General features: G+C 41.4%; 1 protein-coding gene across 1 annotated transcript in view; it reads right to left on the reverse strand.

The window, feature by feature from the left end:
• Positions 1–22560, reverse strand: part of LOC128698416 (methyltransferase-like protein 27) — a 251857-nt gene extending 229297 nt beyond the window's left edge. Inside the window, exon 1 of the mRNA XM_070096760.1 lies at positions 22098–22560. The gene's annotated coding sequence lies outside the window, so the exon portion shown is untranslated. The remainder of the gene's footprint in view (positions 1–22097) is intronic.
• Positions 22561–24320: the final 1760 nt, after the last annotated feature.

Consider the following 24320-nt stretch of genomic DNA (forward strand, 5'->3'; position numbering starts at 1 on the left):
ACACTATACATACTGCTCAAAGAGCGTTTATCCCATATAAAGAAATTAGATCAAATAGAAATGACCCAAAATGGATGAATAATAGGCTCAAATATCTACTAGGGCATAAGAAAGGAATTTATAGGCGTATCAAAAGAGGTGAGGGTCATCTTATGAATCAGTATATTGACATTAAGAGGGACATTAAAAAGGGGATAAGAAAAGCTAAAAGGGACTATGAAATTAAAGTTGCTAGGGATTCTAAAACTAACCCAAAAAGTTTTTTCCAGGTCTATAGAACAAAAGTTAGAGATAAGATAGGTCCCCTTAAAAATAACTATGGGCACCTTACTGACAATGAGAATGAAATGTGCTTGATTTTAAATAATTATTTTCTCTCAGTTTTTACACAGGAAGACACTAACAATATTCCAGTAATTAATTTTTACAGTGGGCTAGAAGATAAATTATGTAACATCACAGTCACTAGTGAGATGGTTGTGAGGCAGATAGACAGACTGAAGCAAAATAAGTCGCCGGGTCCTGATGAGGTTTTTTCAAGGGTTCTTAAGGAATGCAAAATGGAACTCTGTGAACCATTAACTAATATTTTTAATTTATCTCTTCAAACAGGTGTAGTGCCTGATATGTGGAAGATGGCTAATGTAACTCCTATTTTTAAAACAGGGGACAAGTCGTTACCGTCAAATTACCGCCCAATAAGCCTGACCTCAATTGTAGGCAAATTACTAGAGTCAATTATAGCTGAGATTATAAGAAGCCATCTCGATAAGCATAGCTTGATTAATGATACTCAGCATGGATTCACAAGAGGCCGGTCTTGTCTAACTAATTTATTAACTTTCTTCAGTAAAGCTTTTGAGGCTGTTGACCACAAAAAAGAATTTGATATTATTTACTTAGATTTTAGTAAGGCTTTTGATAGAGTTCCGCACCATAGACTGTTAAAGAAAGTGGCAGCTCATGGCATTGGGGGAAAAGTGCTCTCGTGGATCGAGTCATGGCTCACTGACAGGAAGCAGAGAGTGTCCATAAATGGGGTTAAATCCGAGTGGGGATCTGTAACAAGTGGCGTTCCACAGGGATCAGTCTTGGGCCTGTTGTTGTTTATAATATATATCAATGATCTTGATGAGGGAATTACTAGTGATATGAGCAAATTCGCCGATGACACAAAGATAGGTAGGATAATTGATTCAAACGTAGATGTTAGGGAACTTCAGGAGGATTTAAACAAACTCTATTCTTGGTCAGAAAAGTGGCAGATGCAGTTCAGTGTTGATAAATGCAAGGTTCTGAAGCTTGGGAGTGCCCATAACCCTAGTACTTATAAATTAAATGATGTAGAACTTAGCCATACAGATTGCGAAAAGGACTTGGGGGTTATGGTGAGCAGCAACCTTAAACCAAGACAGCAATGCCTAAGCGTACGTAATAAGGCAAATAGATTACTGGGATTTATATCAAGAAGTGTAAGCAACAGAAGTCCAGAGGTCATACTGCAGCTTTATACATCATTAGTAAGGCCTCACCTTGATTATGCAGCTCAGTTCTGGTCTCCTTATTACAAAATGGACATAAATTCGTTAGAAAACATTCAGCGTAGGATGACTAAATTAATACATAGCATCAGAAATCTTCCTTATGAAGAAAGATTGAAGACTCTTAAGTTACATTCACTTGTTAGACGAAGAATGAGGGGAGACCTGATCGAAGTGTATAAGTGGAAGATAGGTATTAATAAAGGGGATATTAATAAGGTCTTGAGGATGTCTCTCCAAGAGAGAATGCGCAGTAATGGATTTAAATTAGATAAGTTTAGATTTAAAAAGGACATAGGAAAGTATTGGTTTGGAAATAGGGTAGTTGATGAGTGGAACAGTCTACCTAGTTGGGTAATTGAGGCTGGGACTTTGGGTAGTTTCAAATCTAGGTTGGATAAGTACATGAGTGGGAGGGGTTGGATTTGAGTGGGACTTTCACATCAGAGCTTATTTCTTGGGTGGCATTGAAAATTGGGTTGGGCAAATGTTTTGTTAGTGGGATGAATTGTAAAGGACCTGCCTAGTATGGGCCAGCAGGCCTCCTGCAGTGTTCCTCCTTTCTTATGTTCTTATGTTCTTATGTTATCGAGAAAATTTGGGGTGGGGGTGAAAGTGGGAGGGGCAATCCAAAAACTTGATCCAAGGAAGTAGAGTCTTTGTATTATCGAGAAAAAAAAATTTCGGAAAAATTTGGGATTGGGGGGGGTCAAAGTGGGAGTGGGGAACCGAGGAGATGGAGAATTTCGAAAAACCCCATAGGGGGGAATCCAAAAACTTGTATTATCGAGAAAAAATTGAGGTGGGGGGTGGGTGAAAGTGGGAGGGGTAATCCAAAAATTTGATCCAAGGTGATCATAAGAAATTCAAAACCCCCATAGGGGGGAATCCAAAGCTTGTATTATCGAGAAATTTTGGGGATTGGGGGGTGAAAGTTGGGCGTGGGAATTTCGAAAACCCCATAGGGGGGAATCCACAAACGTGACCCAAGAAAAAGCATAAGAAAAAATCGAAAAAAATCGGGGCGCGGGGGCGATCCGGACGACGCTGCAGAAGGCGCAGCAGAAGGCACGGGCGGGGGTCGTGAAGGGCGCGGGCAGGGATCGCGAAGGGCGCGAGCGGGCTCGCGGGCGGGCGTGGGCGGGCGCGCGGGCGGGCGCGCGGCGCGACGGGGGGTCGTGGGCAGGGGTATTGGTTGGGGGGTCAAGGGTGAGGTAGTCTCGAGGGCGAGGTCAAGGTCAAACCGGAAGTAACACCTAGGTGTGAAAAGGTGACCCTCCAGCTGCTGGCCCTAAACCGGAAGGGATGTCTCTGTAGAAGGTCTAAACCAGAAGGGACGCCCCAGAGGAAGGCCTAAACCGGAAGGAGTCGCTCTGTAGAAATTATGACTACTTATATATATATATATATATATGTATATATAAATGTATATATATATATATATATATATATATATATATATATATATATATATATATATATATATATATATATATATATATATATATATATATATATATATATATATATATATATATATATATATATATATATATATATATATATATATATATATATATATATATATATATATATATAAGTAGTGAAGTTTTCTACAGGGGGATCCCTTCCGGTTTAGGGCCTTCCACTGAGCGGTGTATCCGGTTTAGGCCTTCCACTGGGCGCACCCTTCCGGTCTAGGACCAGCGGCTGGAGGGTCACCTTTTCACACCTAGGTGTTACTTCCGGTTTTGACCATGACCTCGCCCTCGAGACTACCTCACCCTTGACCCCCCCCAACCAATACCCCCCGCCCACGACCCCCCCCTTCGCGACCCCCCTTCGCGACCCCGCCGTCGCACCGCGCGCCCGCCCGCGCGCCCACCCGCGCCCTTCGCGACCCCCGCCCGCGCCTGCCCGCGCGCCCGCCCGCGCCCTTCGCCACCCTCGCCCGTGCCTTCTGCTGCGCCTTCTGCAGCGTCGTCCGGATCGCCCCCGTGCCTCGAATTTCATTTTCTTATGATCTCCTTGGATCAAGGTTTTTGGATTCTCCCCTACGGGGTTTCGATTTTTTTTGAATTTCATTTTCTTGTGCTCTCCATCTCCTCGGGTCAAATTTTTGAGGTTCCCCCTCTCACTTTCACCCCTATCCCAAAATTTCTCGAAATCAAAGTCTCCATCTATTTGGATCAAGGTTTATGGATTCTCCCCTATGGGGGTTTCGAAATTCTTATGATCTCCTCGGATCCCCCTCCCACTTTCACCCCCCCAACCCCAAAAATTTCTCAATATCAAAGTCTCCACTTCCTCGAATCAAATTTTTTGGATTCCCCCCTATGGGGGTTTTTGAAATTCTTATGATCTCCTTGGATCAAGGTTTTTTGGATTCCCCCCTCTGGGTATAAACATTCAAAATGGACTCCCACTTGCACCCCAATTTTTTTTTCGAAATCAAAGTCTCCATCACCTTGGATCAAATTTTTGGATTACCCCTCTCACTTTCACCCCCATCCCAAAATTTCTCGATAATACCAAGACTCCATCTCCTCGGATCAAATTTTTTGGATTCCCCCCTATGGGGTTTTCGAAATTCTTATGATCTCCTTGGATCAAATTTTTCTCGAAATCAAAGTCTCCACTTCCTCGGATCCCCCTCCCACTTTCACCCCCCAACCCCAAAAATTTCTCGATAATACCAAGACTCCAATTCCTCGGATCAAGATTTTTGAGGTTCCCCCTCCCCCCACTTTCACCCCCCACCCCCAATTCCAAAATTTCTCAATATTACCAAGACTCGATCTCCTCGGATCAAATTTTTTGGATTCCCCCCTATGGGGGTTTCGAAATTCTCCATTTCCTCGGATCAAGTTTTCTCGATATCAATATTACAAAGATTTCCCCCACCATCCACTTCTACCCTCTATGTCCAAGTATTTCTCCTTTATCTCCTCGGATCAAGTTTTGGATTCCCCCCCCTCTGGGTATAAGCATTCAAAATAGACTCCTCCTATGGGGGCATGCTTACTACAGGTCTAAACAAGTGTGACGTCACGCGATGACCCCCCACACACACAGGCTGAATCTTGTCGACCCTTTTAGTACATTAAAGTTAATAAGGGAACACTTACCTTCTGTCAGTGACGTCACACATACAAGCTGAATCATGTCGAACTTTACCCCTACACATATACAACATAAGGAAACATTTTCACTCTTAACCCAAATTTTTCATCATCAGAAAGTCGCATTTTTTCGTTAATACCCACAATTTCTTTACAAAATACAACACATCATTATCACAAAACTAACTCAAACTAACCCAAATTTTTCTCGTTTTAACCCTTTTAGTTCATTAAAGTTAATAAGGGGACACAGTACATCAGAAAAAGTCACAAAAACAAACTCAAACACTTTTACTTTGAACATCACCAAAACACTCTCATAAATCATTTGAATACTCACATAAACACCTTTGAACACCTTCAAAACACTCTTGAACACCTTCAAAAACACCTTTGAACATTTTTTCAATCAACACTGAAACACTTCCAAAAAAACACAATTTGAGTACTCCCAATTACACCACTGAATACTACTAAAACACGCTGAATTCAATCAAAACACCTTTGAATAACCTCAAAACACCTTTGAACACCTTCAAAACACTCTCTTAAATCATTTGAATACTCACAAAAATACCTTTATACATTTCCAAACAACACTGAAACACTTCCAAAATAACATTTTGAATACTCTCAATTAAGATTTGACAGCTCTAATTTATCTGCACTTACACATTTCATTAAATTTCAACTCATCCCTCCAAACTCCTCCCTCAGTCTCCAGACTTCACAACATTATCACAAAAACTAACTCAATCACTTTACTTTGAACATCACCAAAAAAAACACAGAAATACTCCAAAACATCATTCGAACACCCCCAAAATCACCTCTGAATACTCCCAGAACGCCTTCATAAGTACTCTTGCACATCATTTGAACACCTTCAAAACACCTTTGAACATTTCCAAACAACACTGAAACACTTCCAAAACACCATTTGAGTACTCCCAAATACATCACTGAATACTACTAAAACACCACTGAATACACTCAAAACACCACCAAAATCACCATAAACTAAGATCAACACCCACATCCCACAACACCCCACAACCCACAACACCCACAATTTTTTCTCGTTTTAACCCTTTTAGTTCATTAAAGTTAATAAGGGGACACAGTACATCAGAAAAAGTCACAACAACCCACTTATAACATCTTTTGCGGTATCTCTAGTTCGACAACAACACCCACAACACCCACATCCCACAACACCCACAACCCACTTCACCCACACCCCACAACACCCACAACCCACAATTTTTTCTCTCGTTTTAACCCTTTTAGTTCATTAAAGTTAATAAGGGGACTCAGTACATCAGAAAGTCACAACAACAACAACCCACAACACCCACAACCCACAGCACCCACAACACCCACAACCCACAACACCCCCACAACCCACAATTTTTTCTCGTTTTAACTAATTTCATCAGAAAAAGTCACAACACCCACAACCCACTTCACCCACACCCCACAACACCCCACATCACCCACATCCCACAATTTTTTTTCTCGTTTTAACCCTTTTAGTTCATTAAAGTTAATAAGGGGACACACTACATCAGAAAAAATCACAAAAACAACCCACTTATATCATCTTTTTCGGTATCTCTAATTCGACTACATTACCCACAACCCTCATCAATTACCAATTTATTCACATTTTTTTCCCCTTCTTTTTACTACTAAAATTCTAATAAAATCCTCTCCATACCTATCTCCTTGTATCCACATAAATTAATATTATACTCGCATCAACTACCCAACTATTGCGACATGTTTTCAACACCCCTCCATTCTTTTTCCAATATATCATAACTTTTCAATTCTATAATTTGTTTTTAAAATATTCACACATTACCTTTATATTCAGTGAAATCTTCCCCATATTTCTAATTACAACCCTCCCCATACCCCTCTCCATCTCACCCGCATTTCTTCACATCCACTCACCCATCTCCAAACACACCTCTTCTGAACACACACAAAAAATCACATTTCACATCCACAAATGCATTTCAAATCCACTAAAATCACTGTAACCAAGATATTCACAAAACTCTATGACCACCTAACACACACACACACACACGCACCTAACCTAACCTAACCTAACCTTACCCTAACCTAGCCTAACCTAACCGAACCTATCCTAACCTTACCTAACTTATCCTAACCTAACCTAACTTATCCTAACCTAGCCTAACCTAACCTAACCGAACCTATCCTAACCTAACCCTACCTAACTTATCCTAACCTAACCTAACCTAACCTAGCCTAACCTAACCTAACTTAACCTAACCTAACCTAACCTAACCGAACCTACCCTAACCTAACATTACCTAACATAACCTAACCTAGCCTAACCTAACCTAACCTAACTTAACCTAACCTAACCTAACCTAACCTAACCTAGCCTAACCTAACTTAACCTAACCTAACCTAACCTACCCTAACCTAACTTATCCTAACCTAACCTAACCTATCTTAACCTAACCTAACCTAACCTAGCCGAACCTATCCTAACCGTTCCTAACTTAACTAACTTAACCTAACCTTTACCTAACCTTTACCTAACTTAACCTAACCTAACCTAACCTTTACCTAACCTTTACCTAACCTAATCTAACCTTGCCTAACCATTACCTAACCTAACCTAACCTATCTTAACCTAACCCAACCTAACCTAGCTGAACCTATCCTAACCTAACCTAAAATATATTGGAACACTTCCAAAATACATTAGAGTACTCCAGAATTACTTTGAACGACTCCATTTTTGGATATTTCCAAATTAGTTTTGAAAACTTTATCGTAAAATCGAACATTATTTTCTTGTTGGTAAACACACTCAATGGTAGAAATATTTACTCGATTTCCGAATAGAAACACTTTCGTCGCTCTGAGAGACTCATTATGGGTCACCCCTTCCCCCCAACACCACTGGGTAATGCGGTTCACACCCAAGGTAGATTTAAGATAATCATGAACACCTGCGTCAACTCAGGACAGACAGACGCCATGAAATGCGGGTAACATCCAAGGTAGAAAATCATCTCTTTCCAGACCAACTGTCTATCCTAACCTAACCTAACCTAACCTAACCTAATTCCTAACCTGTTGATAAATTAGACACATGTGCAACTCTTGGGTATCTTTATTGAGGAAACGTTTCGCCACACAGTGGCTTCATCAGTCCATACAAAGGAGAATCTTGAAGAACAGGAGGAGAATGAGGTAATCAGTCCCTCAACCTTGAGTCGATGTGGTCAGTCCTTCAATCTTGAATAGAATACGGCATACGTGCTGAGAAGGAGCTTATAAACCGTTGGCAGGAGAGGTGCAGCAGTCATAGGTCGTGTAACATTTATTCAATGTTGAAGTAGGTCGTGCCCAAGAATTAGGCAAGCGAAGAATTCCCAAGTATTAAGATCTCAAGAAGTTGCAGTGTCTGACAGGTTTGTAGATGAATGGTTCAGAGAACCGACATGTTGATAAATTAGACACATGTGCAACTCTTGGGTATCTTTATTGAGGAAACGTTTCGCCACACAGTGGCTTCATCAGTCCATACAAAGGACAATCTTGAAGAACAGGAGGAGAATGAGGTAATCAGTCCCTCAACCTTGAGTCGATGTGGTCAGTCCATATTATACATTTCAATCACAAATTTAAGACATGAGACATACACACCAAATCTAAGACATTCACCTCCAACTAAGACATACACATCACCCCTAAAACATCCTTCCTTATTCATTCCGTATATCTCCTAGAGCTGTTTTAACCCCGACGGGCCCATCACGACGTAGGAGCCAGAGTGTAGTAGGTGGTGTTGGAGTGGTGATGGTTCCTCTGGCTCCTACGTCGTGATGGATCCGTCGGGGTTAAAACAGCTCTAGGAGATATACGGAATGAATAAGGAAGGATGTTTTAGGGGTGATGTGTATGTCTTAGTTGGAGGTGAATGTCTTAGATTTGGTGTGTATGTCTCATGTCTTAAATTTGTGATTGAAATGTATAATATGTGGGTGTTTGTGTATTATTTTTTTTTGTGATAGTGATATGTTATAGTGCTCATGTTATGTTATAGATGTTGGTGGAAGTGTTGTGGTATTTTTGTGTATGTCTTATTTTTGTGCGAATGTTTAAAAAATAAGTGTTTTCAGTGATCATAGTAGTTTTGAAATGCATGATCTTAGATTTTTGGTGATCTTGGTGATTAGTGTTGATAGATGACGGTAAACATGATATGGAATTGGTGATCGTGATTTTTGTGTGAATAATTATAAAAATGTGTGTTTTCTGTGATCTTGGTGTTGGGGATCATAAAATCTGGTAATCGTCTTGGATATAGTGTTCTTAGATAATGTAGGGTACAACAGGTTGAAACAAGGTGGGTTGGGTGTGATGTTACCAACCACCAAGTAACACAATGGGAGTGTGACGTCACTGGATGTGAGCTCGTCGGTCCTGTGAGGTGAGACATCGTGTGTTGGTGGTAGTGAGGTGAGTGCGCTTAGATACTGTCAAATATGATTTTTTTTTTGTGTGTATGTGAAATGTTTATAAAAATGACTTAAGAAATCGTAATGACACGATTGCAAACCAACCATACCCCCGGCCGGGATTGAACCCGCGGTCATAGAGTCTCAAAACTCCAGCCCGTCGCGCGGGTTCAATCCCGGCCGGGGGTATGGTTTATTTGCAATCGTGTCATTACGATTTCTTAAGTCATGTTGACGGCAGCGAAGGGACTTGAGCTAGAGTTCGTCACGGCCACGCTAGCTGGAGATTCGTCTGTAAAAACTTGCATTTGTGGTCACAGAGGTGCCTGTGCTAACTTTCCTATGGTGTAGAAATATACCTAGTTGGATGAATCTTATTGTGGCTAGCTGGTCTAGTGGCTAGCGCGACGGGCTGGAGTTTTGAGACTCTATGACCGCGGGTTCAATCCCGGCCGGGGGTATGGTTTATAAAAATGATTGTTTTCTGTGATATTAGTGATTTTGAGGTAAGTGAACATGGGTGATTGTAGTTGGTGGTTGTCTTAGATTATGTGTGTGTACAAGATATGTTTTCAGTTGATGGTGATCATGTACTAAGTGCTTGCGTATTAGGTTTGTGTTCATGGTTTTTTTTATGCGCCAAATGGGGAGGGAGTTCTTGGTTATAGTGATTTGAGGGGATTTGTATAAAAAGGATGTTAGATGATGTTAAACTTAGTTTCTGGTGATTTTGACGGTGATTTGGTAGTATTCAGTGGTGATTTGGTAGTAATCAGTAGTGTTTTTGGGAATATTCGGAGGTGTTTGATGGTGTTTTTTGAAGGTGTTCAAATGATGTGCAGAGTATTTTTTGAAGAAGATCAGTGGTGATCAGAGTTGGTTCAAAGTTAGTCAGTGTGTTAGATATGGTAATGTCTCATGTCATAAGTGTATGAGTTAGTTTTTTTTTTGTGCTAATGTTGTAAAGTCTGGAGAATGAGGGAGGAGTTTGGGGGGATGAGTTGTAATTTAATGAAATGTGTAAGTGTAGATAAATTAGAGCTGTCAAATCTTATTTGGGAGTAATCAAAATGAAATTTTGGAAGTGCTTCAGTGTTGCTTGGAAATGTTCAAAGGTGTTTATGTGAGTACTCAAATGCATTATGAGAGTGTTCGAAGTAATCTTGGGGTTGTTCTGTAGTGAGATGATAAAGGTTGTGGATGAGAGATATTGAGAAAAGGGGGTCTCAAATGATGTATGAGAGTGTTTTGAAGGTGTTCAAAGTAAAGTGAGTAGGTTAGGATAAGTTAGGTTAGGTTATTTTAGGTTAGGTTAGGTTAGGTTAGGATAAGTTAGGTTAGGTTAGGATAAGTTAGGTTAGGTTAGATTAGGATAAGTTAGGTTAGGTTCGGTTAGGTTAGGTTAGTTTAGGTTAGGTTAGGTTAGGTTAGGCTAGGTTAAGTTAAGTTAAGTTAAGTTAGGATAGGTTAGGTTAGGCTATGTTAGGTTAGGTTAGGTTAGGTTAGGTTAGGTTAGGTTAGGATAAGTTAGGTTAGGATAGGTTAGGTTAGGTTAGGACAGGTTAGGATAGGTTAGGTTAGGTTAGGTTAGGTTAGGTTCGGTAGGTTAGGTAAGGTTAGGTTAGGTTAGGTTAGGATAGGTTAGATTAGGATAAGTTAGGTTAGGTTAGGTTATTTTAGGTTAGGTTAGGTTAGGTTAGGTTAGGATAAGTTAGGTTAGGTTAGGATAAGTTAGGTTAGGTTAGGATAAGTTAGGTTAGGTTAGATTAGGATAAGTTAGGTTAGGTTCGGTTAGGTTAGGTTAGGTTAGGTTAGGTTAGGTTAAGTTAGGATAGGTTATGTTAGGATAAGTTAGGTTAGGTTAGGATAAGTTAGGTTAGGTTAGGTTAGGTTAGGATAAGTTAGGTTAGGATAGGTTAGGTTAGGTTAGGTTAGGTTAGGTTAGGTTAGGATAGGTTAAGTTAGGTTAGGACAGGTTAGGATAGGTTAGGTTAGGTTAGGTTAGGTTCGGTAGGTTAGGTAAGGTTAGGTTAGGTTAAGTTATGTAGTATTCGAGGTGTTTGATGGAGTTAGGTTAGGTTAGGTTAGGTTAGGTTAGGATAGAGGTGTTTGATGGAGTTAGGTTGGGTTAGGTTAGGTTAGGTTAGGTTAGGTTAGGATAGAGGTGATTGATGGAGTGGGGTTAGGTTCGGTTAGGTGAGATTAGGTTAGGTTAGGAATTAGGTTAGGTTAGGTTAGGTTAGGTTAGGTTAGGTTAGGTTAGGATAGACAGTTGGTCTGGAAAGAGATGATTTTCTACCTTGGATGTTACCCGCATTTCATGGCGTCTGTCTGTCCTGAGTTGACGCAGGTGTTCATGATTATCTTAAATCTACCTTGGGTGTGAACCGCATTACCCAGTGGTGTTGGGGGGAAGGGGTGACCCATAATGAGTCTCTCAGAGCGAGGAAAGTGTTTCTATTCGGAAATCGAGTAAATATTTATACCATTGAGTGTGTTTACCAACAAGAAAATAATGTTCGATTTTACGATAAAGTTTTCAAAACTAATTTAGAAATATCCAAAAATGGAGTCGTTCAAAGTAATTCTGGAGTACTCTAATGTATTTTGGAAGTGTTCCAATATATTTTAGGTTAGGTTAGGATAGGTTCGGCTAGGTTAGGTTGGGTTAGGTTAAGATAGGTTAGGTTAGGTTAGGTAATGGTTAGGCAAGGTTAGATAAGGTTAGGTAAAGGTTAGGTAAAGGTTAGGTTAGGTTAGGTTAAGTTAGGTAAAGGTTAGGTAAAGGTTAGGTTAAGTTAGTTAAGTTAGGAACGGTTAGGATAGGTTTGGCTAGGTTAGGTTAGGTTAGGTTAAGATAGGTTAGGTTAGGTTAGGATAAATTAGGTTAGGGTAGGTTAGGTTAGGTTAGGTTAAGTTAGGTTAGGCTAGGTTAGGTTAGGTTAGGTTAGGTTAGGTTAAGTTAGGTTAGGTTAGGTTAGGCTAGGTTAGGTTATGTTAGGTAATGTTAGGTTAGGGTAGGTTTGGTTAGGTTAGGTTAGGTTAGGTTAAGTTAGGTTAGGTTAGGCTAGGTTAGGTTAGGTTAGGTTAGGATAAGTTAGGTAGGGTTAGGTTAGGATAGGTTCGGTTAGGTTAGGTTAGGCTAGGTTAGGATAAGTTAGGTTAGGTTAGGATAAGTTAGGTAAGGTTAGGATAGGTTCGGTTAGGTTAGGCTAGGTTAGGTTAGGTTAGGTTAGGTTAGGTTAGGTTAGGTGCGTGTGTGTGTGTGTGTGTGTGTGTGTGTGTGTGTGTGTGTGTGTGTGTGTGTGTGTGTGTGTGTGTGTGTGTGTGTGTGTGTGTGTGTGTGTGTGTGTGTGTGTGTGTGTTAGGTGGTCATAGAGTTTTGTGAATATCTTGATTATAGTGATTTTAGTGGATTTGAGATGCATTTGTGGATGTGAAATGTGATTTTTTGTGTGTGTTCAGAAGAGGTGTGTTGGGAGATGGGTGAGTGGATGTGAAGTAATGTGGGTGAGATGGCGAGGTGTATGGGGAGGGTTGTAATTAGAAATATGGGGAGATTTTACTGAATATGAAGGTAATGTGTGAATATTTTAAAAAGAAATTATAGAATTGAAAAGTTATGATATATTGGAAAAAGAATGGAGGGTGTTGAAACATGTCGCAATAGTTGGGTAGTTGATGCGAGTATAATATTAATTTATGTGGATACAAGGAGATGGGTATGGAGAGGATTTTATTAGAATTTTAGTAGTAAAAAGAAGGGGAAAAAATGTGAATAAATTGGTAATTGATGAGGGTTGTGGGTAATGTAGTCGAATTAGAGATACCGAAAAGGATGATATAAGTGGATTGTTTTTGTGACTTTTTCTGATGTAGTATGTCCCATTATTAACTTTAATGAACTAAAAGGGTTAAAACGAGAAAAAAAATTGTGGGATGTGGGTGATGTGGGGTGTTGTGGGGTGTGGGTGAAGTGGGTTGTGGGTGTTGTGACTTTTTCTGATGAAATTAGTTAAAACGAGAAAAAATTGTGGGTTGTGGGGGTGTTGTGGGTTGTGGGTGTTGTGGGTGCTGTGGGTTGTGGGTGTTGTGGGTTGTTGTTGTTGTGACTTTCTGATGTACTGTGTCCCCTTATTAACTTTAATGAACTAAAAGGGTTAAAACGAGAAAAAAAATTGTGGGTTGTGGGTGTTGTGGGGTGTGGGTGAAGTGGGTTGTGGGTATTGTGGGATGTGGGTGTTGTGGGTGTTGTTGTCGAACTAGAGATACCGAAAAAGATGTTATAAGTGGGTTGTTGTGACTTTTTCTGATGTACTGTGTCCCCTTATTAACTTTAATGAACTAAAAGGGTTAAAACGAGAAAAAAATTGTGGGTTGTGGGTGTTGTGGGGTGTGGGTGAAGTGGGTTGTGGGTGTTGTGGGTTGTGGGTGTTGTGGGTGTTGTTGTCGAACTAGAGATACCGAAAAAGATGTTATAAGTGGGTTGTTGTGACTTTTTCTGATGTACTGTGTCCCCTTATTAACTTTAATGAACTAAAAGGGTTAAAACGAGAAAAAATTGTGGGTGTTGTGGGTTGTGGGGTGTTGTGGGATGTGGGTGTTGATCTTAGTTTATGGTGATTTTGGTGGTGTTTTGAGTGTATTCAGTGGTGTTTTAGTAGTATTCAGTGGTGTATTTGGGAGTACTCAAATGGTGTTTTGGAAGTGTTTCAGTGTTGTTTGGAAATGTTCAAAGGTGTTTTGAAGGTGTTCAAATGATGTGCAAGAGTACTTATGAAGGTGTTCTGGGAGTATTCAGAGGTGATTTTGGGGGTGTTCGAATGATGTTTTGGAGTATTTCAGTGTTTTTTTTGGTGATGTTCAAAGTAAAGTGATTTAGTTTTTGTGATAATGTTGTGAAGTCTGGAGACTGAGGGAGGAGTTTGGAGGGATGAGTTGAAATTTAATGAAATGTGTAAGTGCAGATAAATTAGAGCTGTCAAATCTTATTTGGGAGTATTCAAAATGTTATTTTGGAAGTGTTTCAGTGTTGTTTGGAAATGTATAAAGGTATTTTTGTGAGTATTCAAATGATTTAAGAGAGTGTTTTAAAGGTGTTCAAAGGTGTTTTGAGGTTATTCAAAGGTGTTTTGATTGAATTTAGCGTGTTTTAGTAGTATTCAGTGGTGTAATTGGGAGTACTCAAATTGTGTTTTTTTGGAAGTGTTTCAGTGTTGATTGAAAAAATGTTCAAAGGTGTTTTTGAAGGTGTTCAAGAGTGTTTTGAAGGTGTTCAAAGGTGTTTATGTGAGTATTCAAATGATTTATGAGAGTGTTTTGGTGATGTTCAAAGTAAAAGTGTTTGAGTTAGTTTTTGTGAATTTTTCTGATGTACTGTGTCCCCTTATTAACTTTAATGAACTAAAAGGGTTAAAACGAGAAAAATTTGGGTTAGTTTGAGTTAGTTTTTGTGATAATGATTTGTTGTATTTTGTAAAGAAATTGTGGGTATTAACGAAAAAATGCGACTTTCTGATGATGAAAAATTTGGGTTAAGAGTGAAAATGTTTCCTTATGTTGTATATGTGTAGGGGTAAAGTTCGACATGATTCAGCTTGTATGTGTGACGTCACTGACAGAAGGTAAGTGTTCCTTTATTAACTTTAATGTACTAAAAGGGTCGACAAGATTCAGCCTGTGTGTGTGTGGGGTCATCGCGTGACGTCACACTTGTTTAGACCTGTAGTAAGCATGCCCCCATAGGAGGAGTCTATTTTGAATGCTTATACCCAGAGGGGGGGGGAATCCAAAACTTGATCCGAGGAGATAAAGGAGAAATACTTGGACATAGAGGGTAGAAGTGGATGGTGGGGGAAATCTTTGTAATATTGATATCGAGAAAACTTGATCCGAGGAAATGGAGAATTTCGAAACCCCCATAGGGGGGAATCCAAAAAAATTGATCCGAGGAGATCGAGTCTTGGTAATATTGAGAAATTTTGGGATTGGGGGTGGGGGATGAAAGTGGGGGGAGGGTGAACCTCAAAAATCTTGATCAGAGGAATTGAAGTCTTGGTATTATCGAAAAATTTTTGGGGTTGGGGGGTGAAAGTGGGAGGGGGATCCGAGGAAGTGGAGACTTTGATTTCGAGAAAAATTTGATCCGAGGAGATCATAAGAATTTCGAAACCCCCATAGGGGGGGAATCCAAAAAATTTGATCCGAGGAGATGGAGTCTTGGTATTATCGAGAAATTTTGGGATGGGGGTGAAAGTGAGAGGGGTAATCCAAAAATTTGATCCAAGGTGATGGAGACTTTGATTTCGAAAAAAAATTTGGGGTGCACGTGGGAGTCCATTTTGAATGTTTATACCCAGAGGGGGGAATCCAAAAAACCTTGATCCAAGGAGATCATAAGAATTTCGAAAACCCCCATAGGGGGGAATCCAAAAAATTTGATTCGAGGAAGTGGAGACTTTGATATCGAGAAATTTTTGGGGTTGGGGGGGTGAAAGTGGGAGGGGGATCCGAGGAGATCATAAGAATTTCGAAACCCCCATAGGGGAGAATCCAAAAACCTTGATCCAAGGAGATGGAGACTTTGATTTCGAGAAATTTTGGGATGGGGGTGAAAGTGAGAGGGGGAACCTCAAAAATTTGATCCGAGGAGATGGAGAGCACAAGAAAATGAAATTCAAAAAAATTCGAAACCCCGTAGGGGAGAATCCAAAAACCTTGTTCCAAGGAGATCATAAGAAAATGAAATTCGAGGCGCGGGGGCGATCCGGACGACGCTGCAGAAGGCGCAGCAGAAGGCGCGGGCGGGGGTCGCGAAGGGCGCGGGCGGGCGCGCGGGCGGGCGCGCGGCGCGACGGCGGGGTCGCGAAGGGGGGTCGCGAAGGGGGGGGGGTCGTGGGCGGGGGGTATTGGTTGGGGGGGTCAAGGGTGAGGTAGTCTCGAGGGCGAGGTCATGGTCAAAACCGGAAGTAACACCTAGGTGTGAAAAGGTGACCCTCCAGCCGCTGGTCCTAGACCGAAAGGGTGCGTCAAGTGGAAGGCCTAAACCGGATACACCGCTCAGTGGAAGGCCCTAAACCGGAAGGGACCCCACTGTAGAAAACTTCACTACTTATATATATATATATATATATATATATATATATATATATATATATATATATATATATATATATATATATATATATATATATATATATATATATATATATATATATATATATATATTTATATATATATATATATATATATATATATATATATATATATATATATATATATATATATATATATATATATATATATATATATATATATATATATATATATATATATATATATATATATATATATATATATATATATATATATATATATATATATATATATATATATATATATATATATATATATATATATATATATATATGTATTTATATAATATATATATATAGATATATATATATATATATTATTTTTTTTTTATTATCACACTGGCCGATTCCCACCTAGGCAGGGTGGCCCGAAAAAGAAAAACTTTCACCATCATTCACTCCATCACTGTCTTGCCAGAAGGGTGCTTTACACTACAGTTTTTAAACTGCAACATTAACACCCCTCCTTCAGAGTGCAGGCACTGTACTTCCCATCTCCATGGCTCAAGTCCGGCCTGCCGGTTTCCCTGAATCCCTTCATAAATGTTACTTTGCTCACACTCCAACAGCACGTCAAGTATTAAAAACCATTTGTCTCCATTCACTCCTATCAAACACGCTCACGCATGCCTGCTGGAAGTCCAAGCCCCTCGCACACAAAACCTCCTTTACCCCCTCCCTCCAACCCTTCCTAGGCCGACCCCTACCCCGCCTTCCTTCCACAACAGACTGATACACTCTTGAAGTCATTCTGTTTCGCTCCATTCTCTCTACATGTCCGAACCACCTCAACAACCCTTCCTCAGCCCTCTGGACAACAGTTTTGGTAATCCCGCACCTCCTCCTAACTTCCAAACTACGAATTCTCTGCATTATATTCACACCACACATTGCCCTCAGACATGACATCTCCACTGCCTCCAGCCTTCTCCTCGCTGCAACATTCATCACCCACGCTTCACACCCATATAAGAGCGTTGGTAAAACTATACTCTCATACATTCCCCTCTTTGCCTCCAAGGACAAAGTTCTTTGTCTCCACAGACTCCTAAGTGCACCACTCACTCTTTTTCCCTCATCAATTCTATGATTCACCTCATCTTTCATAGACCCATCCTCTGACACGTCCACTCCCAAATATCTGAATACGTTCACCTCCTCCATACTCTCTCCCTCCAATCTGATATTCAATCTTTCATCACCTAATCTTTTTGTTACCCTCATAACTTTACTCTTTCCTGTATTCACCTTTAATTTTCTTCTTTTGCACACCCTACCAAATTCATCCACCAATCTCTGCAGCTTCTCTTCAGAATCTCCCAAGAGCACAGTATCATCAGCAAAGAGCAGCTGTGACAACTCCCACTTTGTGTGTGATTCTTTATCTTTTAACTCCACGCCTCTTGCCAAGACCCTCACATTTACTTCTCTTACAACCCCATCTATAAATATATTAAACAACCACGGTGACATCACACATCCTTGTCTAAGGCCTACCTTTACTGGGAAAAAATTTCCCTCTTTCCTACATACTCTAACTTGAGCCTCACTATTCTCGTAAAAACTCTTCACTGCTTTCAGTAACCTACCTCCTACACCATACACTTGCAACATCTGCCACATTGCCCCTCAATCCACCCTGTCATACGCCTTTTCCAAATCCATAAATGCCACAAAGACCTCTTTAGCCTTATCTAAATACTGTTCACTTATATGTTTCACTGTAAGCACCTGGTCCACACACCCCCTACCTTTCCTAAAGCCTCCATGTTCATCTGCTATCCTATTCTCCGTCTTACTCTTAATTCTTTCAATTATAACTCTACCATACACTTTACCAGGTACACTCAACAGACTTATCCCCCTATAATTTTTGCACTCTCTTTTATCCCCTTTGCCTTTATACAAAGGAACTATGCATGCTCTCTGCCAATCCCTAGGTACCTTACCCTCTTCCATACATTTATTAAATAATTGCACCAACCACTCCAAAACTATATCCCCACCTGCTTTTAACATTTCTATCTTTATCCCATCAATCCCGGCTGCCTTACCCCCTTTCATTTTACCTACTGCCTCACGAACTTCCCCACACTCACAACTGGCTCTTCCTCACTCCTACAAATTATATATATATATATATATATATATATATATATAATATATGTATATATATATATATAATATATATATATATATATATATATATATATATATATATATATATATATATATACATCATTTACCAAAATGCAGCACGCCAGGACTCGACCCTACGAACCTTGTAGCACCTCCAGAGACAGAATAATGGCGTAGTGGTAAGGTAATACATGCATTGTTCTGTCTCTTGAGGAGGTACAGAGTTCGTAGGGTCGACTCCTGGCCACCCGCAGTTTAGAAAATGATTTATATCACAGTGCTGCCCTCCGGTCACTGAGTCAGTGAGATGTGCTCTCCTCCGGTCACTGAGTCAGTCAGATGTGCTGTCCTCCGGTCACTAAGTCAGTGAGATGTGCTGTCCTCCGGTCACTGAGTCAGTGAGATGTGCTGTCCTCCGGTCGCTAAGTCAGTGAGATGTGCTGTCCTCCGGTCACTGAGTCAGTGAGATGTGCTCTCCTCCGGTCACTGAGTCAGTCTGATGTGCTGTCCTCCGGTCACTAAGTCAGTGAGATGTGCTGTCCTCCAGTCACTGAGTCAGTGAGATGTTCTGCCCTCCGGTCACTGAGTCAGTGAGATGTTCTGCCCTCCAGTCACTGAGTCAGTAAGATGTGCTGTCCTCCAGTCACTGAGTCAGTGAGATGTGCTGTCCTCCAGTCAGTGAGTCAGTGAGATGTGCTGTCCTCCAGTCACTGAGTCAGTGAGATGTTCTGTCCTCCGGTCACTGAGTCAGTGAGATGTGCTGTCCTCCGATCACTCAGTCAGTGAGATGTGCTGTCCTCCGGTCACTGAGTCAGTGAGATGTGCTGTCCTCCGGTCAATGAGTCAGTGAGATGTGCTGTCCTCCGGTCACTGGGTCAGTGAGACGTGCTGTCCTCAGGTCACTGGGTCAGTGAGACGTGCTGTCCTCCGGTCACTGGGTCAGTGAGACGTGCTGTCCTCCGGTCACTGAGTCAGTGAGATGTTCTGTCCTCCGGTCACTGAGTCAGTGAGATGTGCTGTCCTCCGGTCACTGGGTCAGTGAGACGTGCTGTCCTCCGGTCACTGGGTCAGTGAGACGTGCTGTCCTCCGGTCACTGGGTCAGTGAGATGTTCTGTCCTCCGGTCACTGAGTCAGTGAGATGTGCTGTCCTCCGGTCACTGGGTCAGTGAGACGTGCTATCCTCCGGTCACTGGGTCAGTGAGACGTGCTGTCCTCCGGTCACTGGGTCAGTGAGACGTGCTGTCCTCCGGTCACTGGGTCAGTGAGATGTGCTGTCCTCCGGTCACTGAGTCAGTGAGATGTGCTGTCCTCCGGTCACTGGGTCAGTGAGATGTTCTGTCCTCCGGTCACTGAGTCAGTGAGATGTGCTGTCCTCCGGTCACTGGGTCAGTGAGACGTGCTGTCCTCCGGTCACTGGGTCAGTGAGACGTGCTGTCCTCCGGTCACTGGGTCAGTGAGACGTGCTGTCCTCCGGTCACTGGGTCAGTGAGACGTGCTGTCCTCCGGTCACTGGGTCAGTGAGACGTGCTGTCCTCCGGTCACTGGGTCAGTGAGACGTGCTGTCCTCCGGTCACTGGGTCAGTGAGACGTGCTGTCCTCCGGTCACTGGGTCAGTGAGACGTGCTGTCCTTCGGTCACTGAGTCAGTGAGACGTGCTGTCCTCCGGTCACTGAGTCAGTGAGATGTGCTGTCCTCCGGTCACTGGGTCAGTGAGACGTGCTGTCCTCCGGTCACTGGGTCAGTGAGATGTGCTGTCCTCCGGTCACTGGGTGAGTGAGATGTGCTGTCCTCCGGTCACTGGGTCAGTGAGATGTGCTGTCCTCCGGTCACTGGGTCAGTGAGATGTGCTGTCCTCCGGTCACTGGGTCAGTGAGATGTGCTGTCCTTCGGTCACTGAGTCAGTGAGACGTGCTGTCCTCCGGTCACTGAGTCAGTGAGATGTGCTGTCCTCCGGTCACTGGGTCAGTGAGATGTGCTGTCCTCCGGTCACTGGGTCAGTGAGATGTGCTGTCCTCCGGTCACTGGGTCAGTGAGATGTGCTGTCCTCAAGTCACTGAGTCAGTGAGATGTGTTGACAAATCTTACCAAACACTCACAACTGTTCACTGCCGTGAAATATTTAAACTTTAGTCAGTGTATTTTGTCAGGATTTATTGAGTCACAAGATGACGTCTTTACAAAATCAAGTATTATCATTGAAAACGAAAAGTATGCTGATAGACAATTTGATTGCTGTCTGTGAAGAGCTGACTCAAAACGCAAACATTGATTTTGACGTTTTAGAAGCAAAATTTCATCTATTTACTAACGTCTGAAGATTGTTAATTCAGCTTATACGAAATATGAAAGAGCATTCCTACAGTCAAATCCTTCTCAGGGTGATAATTAAAATGTATTCTTTACATTTACCGAACAAGAAAAGTGAGCAGAGGAACATTGACACTGCCACAAAATTCTTTCACAAAGATCTACTTTAGTTAGTGATCAGAAACCTGCCACACCTGCCACACCTGTCACACCTGTCACACCTGCCACACCTACCACACCTACCACACCTGCCACAGCTACCACACCTGTCACACCTGCCATCCCACTACTTATCCTTCCTAATTATTAGTGTATTTAAGTCTCTGGTACATAACACAAGTGATATTGATGAGACAGCCAAATTAAACTCAAATGTCTTGTAAAGGGAGAACCATTTGAACTGATTCAATCGTTTCATGTGGTTGAAGATAATTATGTACAAGCTTTAAGAGTCTTAGTAGACAATTACCTTGATGCTGACAAGACTTTGGTTAGACACGTAGTCAAAATCTCAAGACTGAAGCCACCTAGATATTGTTTTTCAGATTTTCAGACATTTAGAATCACACTTGGCATGTCTCAGAACTCTGGAGAATAATATGACATAAATGAATGAGATTGGTTTATTAGTGGTAATGTACAAGACAAGCTGTCACCACAAACTATTGAATGATTACATATTAAGTTTTGTTGAGAGAAATGCTGCAAGCTAAGTCAAACATTAAATAGTGGACTGGAATGGGACTTATCTTGAAAGACAGCTTTCGCCTACACATCCGGACAGTTGTGTCTTCAGAAGCTGTCGTATGCAACCCGAAAGGGCTGAAAATAAAATTATATTATAAGTTCAATTACCCCACGGGGGTGTTACGTCAGTTTTTTCATTACTGAATACTGACTGATGATACGTTTTTGTTTGGATTCAAAAGTCTGCACTTCACTGCCGACTATAGGATGATTTCAAGCCCCTTGTGGCCCGGTGGCCTGGTGGCTAAAGCTCCCGCTTCACACACGGAGGGCCCGGGTTCGATTCCCGGCGGGTGGAAAGATTTCGACACGTTTCCTTACACCTGTTGTCCTGTTCACCTAGCAGCAAATAGGTACCTGGGTGTTAGTCGACTGGTGTGGGTCGCATCCTGGGGGACAAGATTAAGGACCCCAATGGAAATAAGTTAGACAGTCCTCGATGACGCACTGACTTTCTTGGGTTATCCTGGGTGGCTAACCCTCCGGGGTTGAAAATCCGAACGAAATCTTATCTTATCTTATCTTATCTTAACTGCACAGTCCCCTGTATGACAAGATGGTTTAAAACCTACCTTGCTCTTGTAGCGTGAGCTATGGTGTTGTATACACTCTACTCGACAAGTATTGGTGACTTGAGATAAGCTGAAGTGTCCTTGGATGTCCACGTCTTCCACAGTCTAGGAATACGCACACTGGTACACTATGTTCAACAAGATTTGTCTTTCATAGTAATGTCATTAAAGAAGCTGATCACACTTCTTTGTAAGTGTTTTAATGTGTTATGGAGATTGTCTGAGCTACAGCAATGCACGATTCACTTCCTTTGTTCGATCTTAGCGTGAAATTCGAATCTTTACTGCACGATTACATACTGCAATCTAGCCAGCATTGCCCCTGTCTTCCCCCAGCTTCCCAACACACAAAAGAAGTGCCGACAAACTTCCACTATGAAACAATGCAGAATGCATGATTCTTGCTGTCTGGGCATAAACAACAATGTACACTATCTTTAACGTGATAATAAAGTGGGTGCAGTATTTTCCTTAATTGTCCTGCTAAGGTAAGAGATTGATTGTCTCTTATTAAACTACACTACTGGCAACACTGGTCTCTTGCAAAGAAGTCGCATGACTCGTAACTGGTACACGCTGGTTAAACATGTATTGGTAATTACTTGGATGTAGCAGTAAACAAGATGCTTGCCCCTTCTGAGAGGGCTGGACCCCTCAGGTCTGAAGGGGCTGAAGGGCTGAAGGGGGCTGATACCCCCCTCCTGGAGAACATTTCTTCACATGTTTAACAAACGCTATTTTTCTTGTAAACAAATTAGCAAAGTTTACAAGATAGAGTTTCTTGCATGCAAGAAACAAGACATGTTGATAAACCTACAAATCCTGTTGTGTATACCAAACCTTCAACTCAGCATATGAAGAGTATACATACTCTCACTGTATCACCGAATGGATAATCCCATGTAGGCACCTATCAAGCTGTGAATACAACAGGCAGTAAACGGACTGTCACACGTAAATGTGCTCCATTGGGCACAGTATTATAATCAATACATAACAATGGAGGCACGGAAACAGTGTACTCAACAGCTGAAACAGTGCACTAAATGTTGAACACAAGGAAGGAATTGCTCACTGAAGAAGTGTTTTACAAGCAACAGCTGACTTCCACAGAAACCGAAAGTCACCAAACAACAGCATTGTACATACAAGATAAGTCTAAATCGACTGCTCTACCAATAGCTCGAACTGAGTTATTTAATAAAGTACACAAAACAAATGAGATAACACTATTTGATCAAGGCTCACAAAGGTCCTTCATAACAAGTACAGTGCTGCAGATACTGAATAAACAGCCCCATTTCAAAGTACAGCTAGATATAGCTGTTTTTTTCCAAAGTTCTGGTAAACAGACATATGACCTAGCCAAATTCACTGTGGTCTAGGAAACAGAAAAAAGACAGTGTAAGCTGTTGTAGTAGATGATCTGTCTAAGTCTGTGCAAATCAAGGGACTCCAAGAGAAACAGTTGCAGCACTAAAGGCAGCCAAGGTCAAGTTAGCCTGTCCTGACATACAGACGAACACTGTTAGTCCACTTGATTTTATCATTGAAACTGATTATTTTCACTGTTTGTGCAAAATATAGTAAGTAAACATGATGTTCACTTGCTAAAAGCAGCAGGAGGCCACATGTGGTCCCATTCCCTCTCAAAGCGAGACAGAAGCTGATATTGATTCAGTGGAAAATGTACTGGTTACAAAAATAATCGCTTATCATGTGCCTCAGAAAAAATGATCTTTTCTGGAAGAAATGAATAAACCAGTTATAAGTGCAGAATTTAGATGCGGAAGACAATGATGTAAATAAACCAAGCCCAAAAGAGTCTCAGATTTATAACCAATATTTGGACACTGTCAAATATAAAGATGGACAGTATTGGGTTAGGTTACCATGGAAATTAAATCCACCACATCTGCCTAGCAATTATCGCATGGCTTTCGGACAGATGAAAGCACAAATACATGAGCTCAGGAAGAATCCAGAGTTACTGACTGTCTATGATAATATCATACAAGAACAGTTGGACAATAAATTCATTGAGGAAGTAGTGCAAATTGAAGACAGAAGCTCATTATCTCCCGCACCATGGAGTCAGAAAAGATTCTGAAACCACTCCACTACGTGTTGTATATAATTGCAGCGCACGTGCTAATAAAAATATAGCAAGTCTTAATGACTGTCTGATACCCGGACTCTCACTAACTGAGAGAAGCTTGGAGA

The sequence above is a fragment of the Cherax quadricarinatus genome, chromosome 54, assembly GCF_038502225.1.
Source record: "Cherax quadricarinatus isolate ZL_2023a chromosome 54, ASM3850222v1, whole genome shotgun sequence".
NCBI lineage: Eukaryota > Metazoa > Arthropoda > Malacostraca > Decapoda > Parastacidae > Cherax > Cherax quadricarinatus.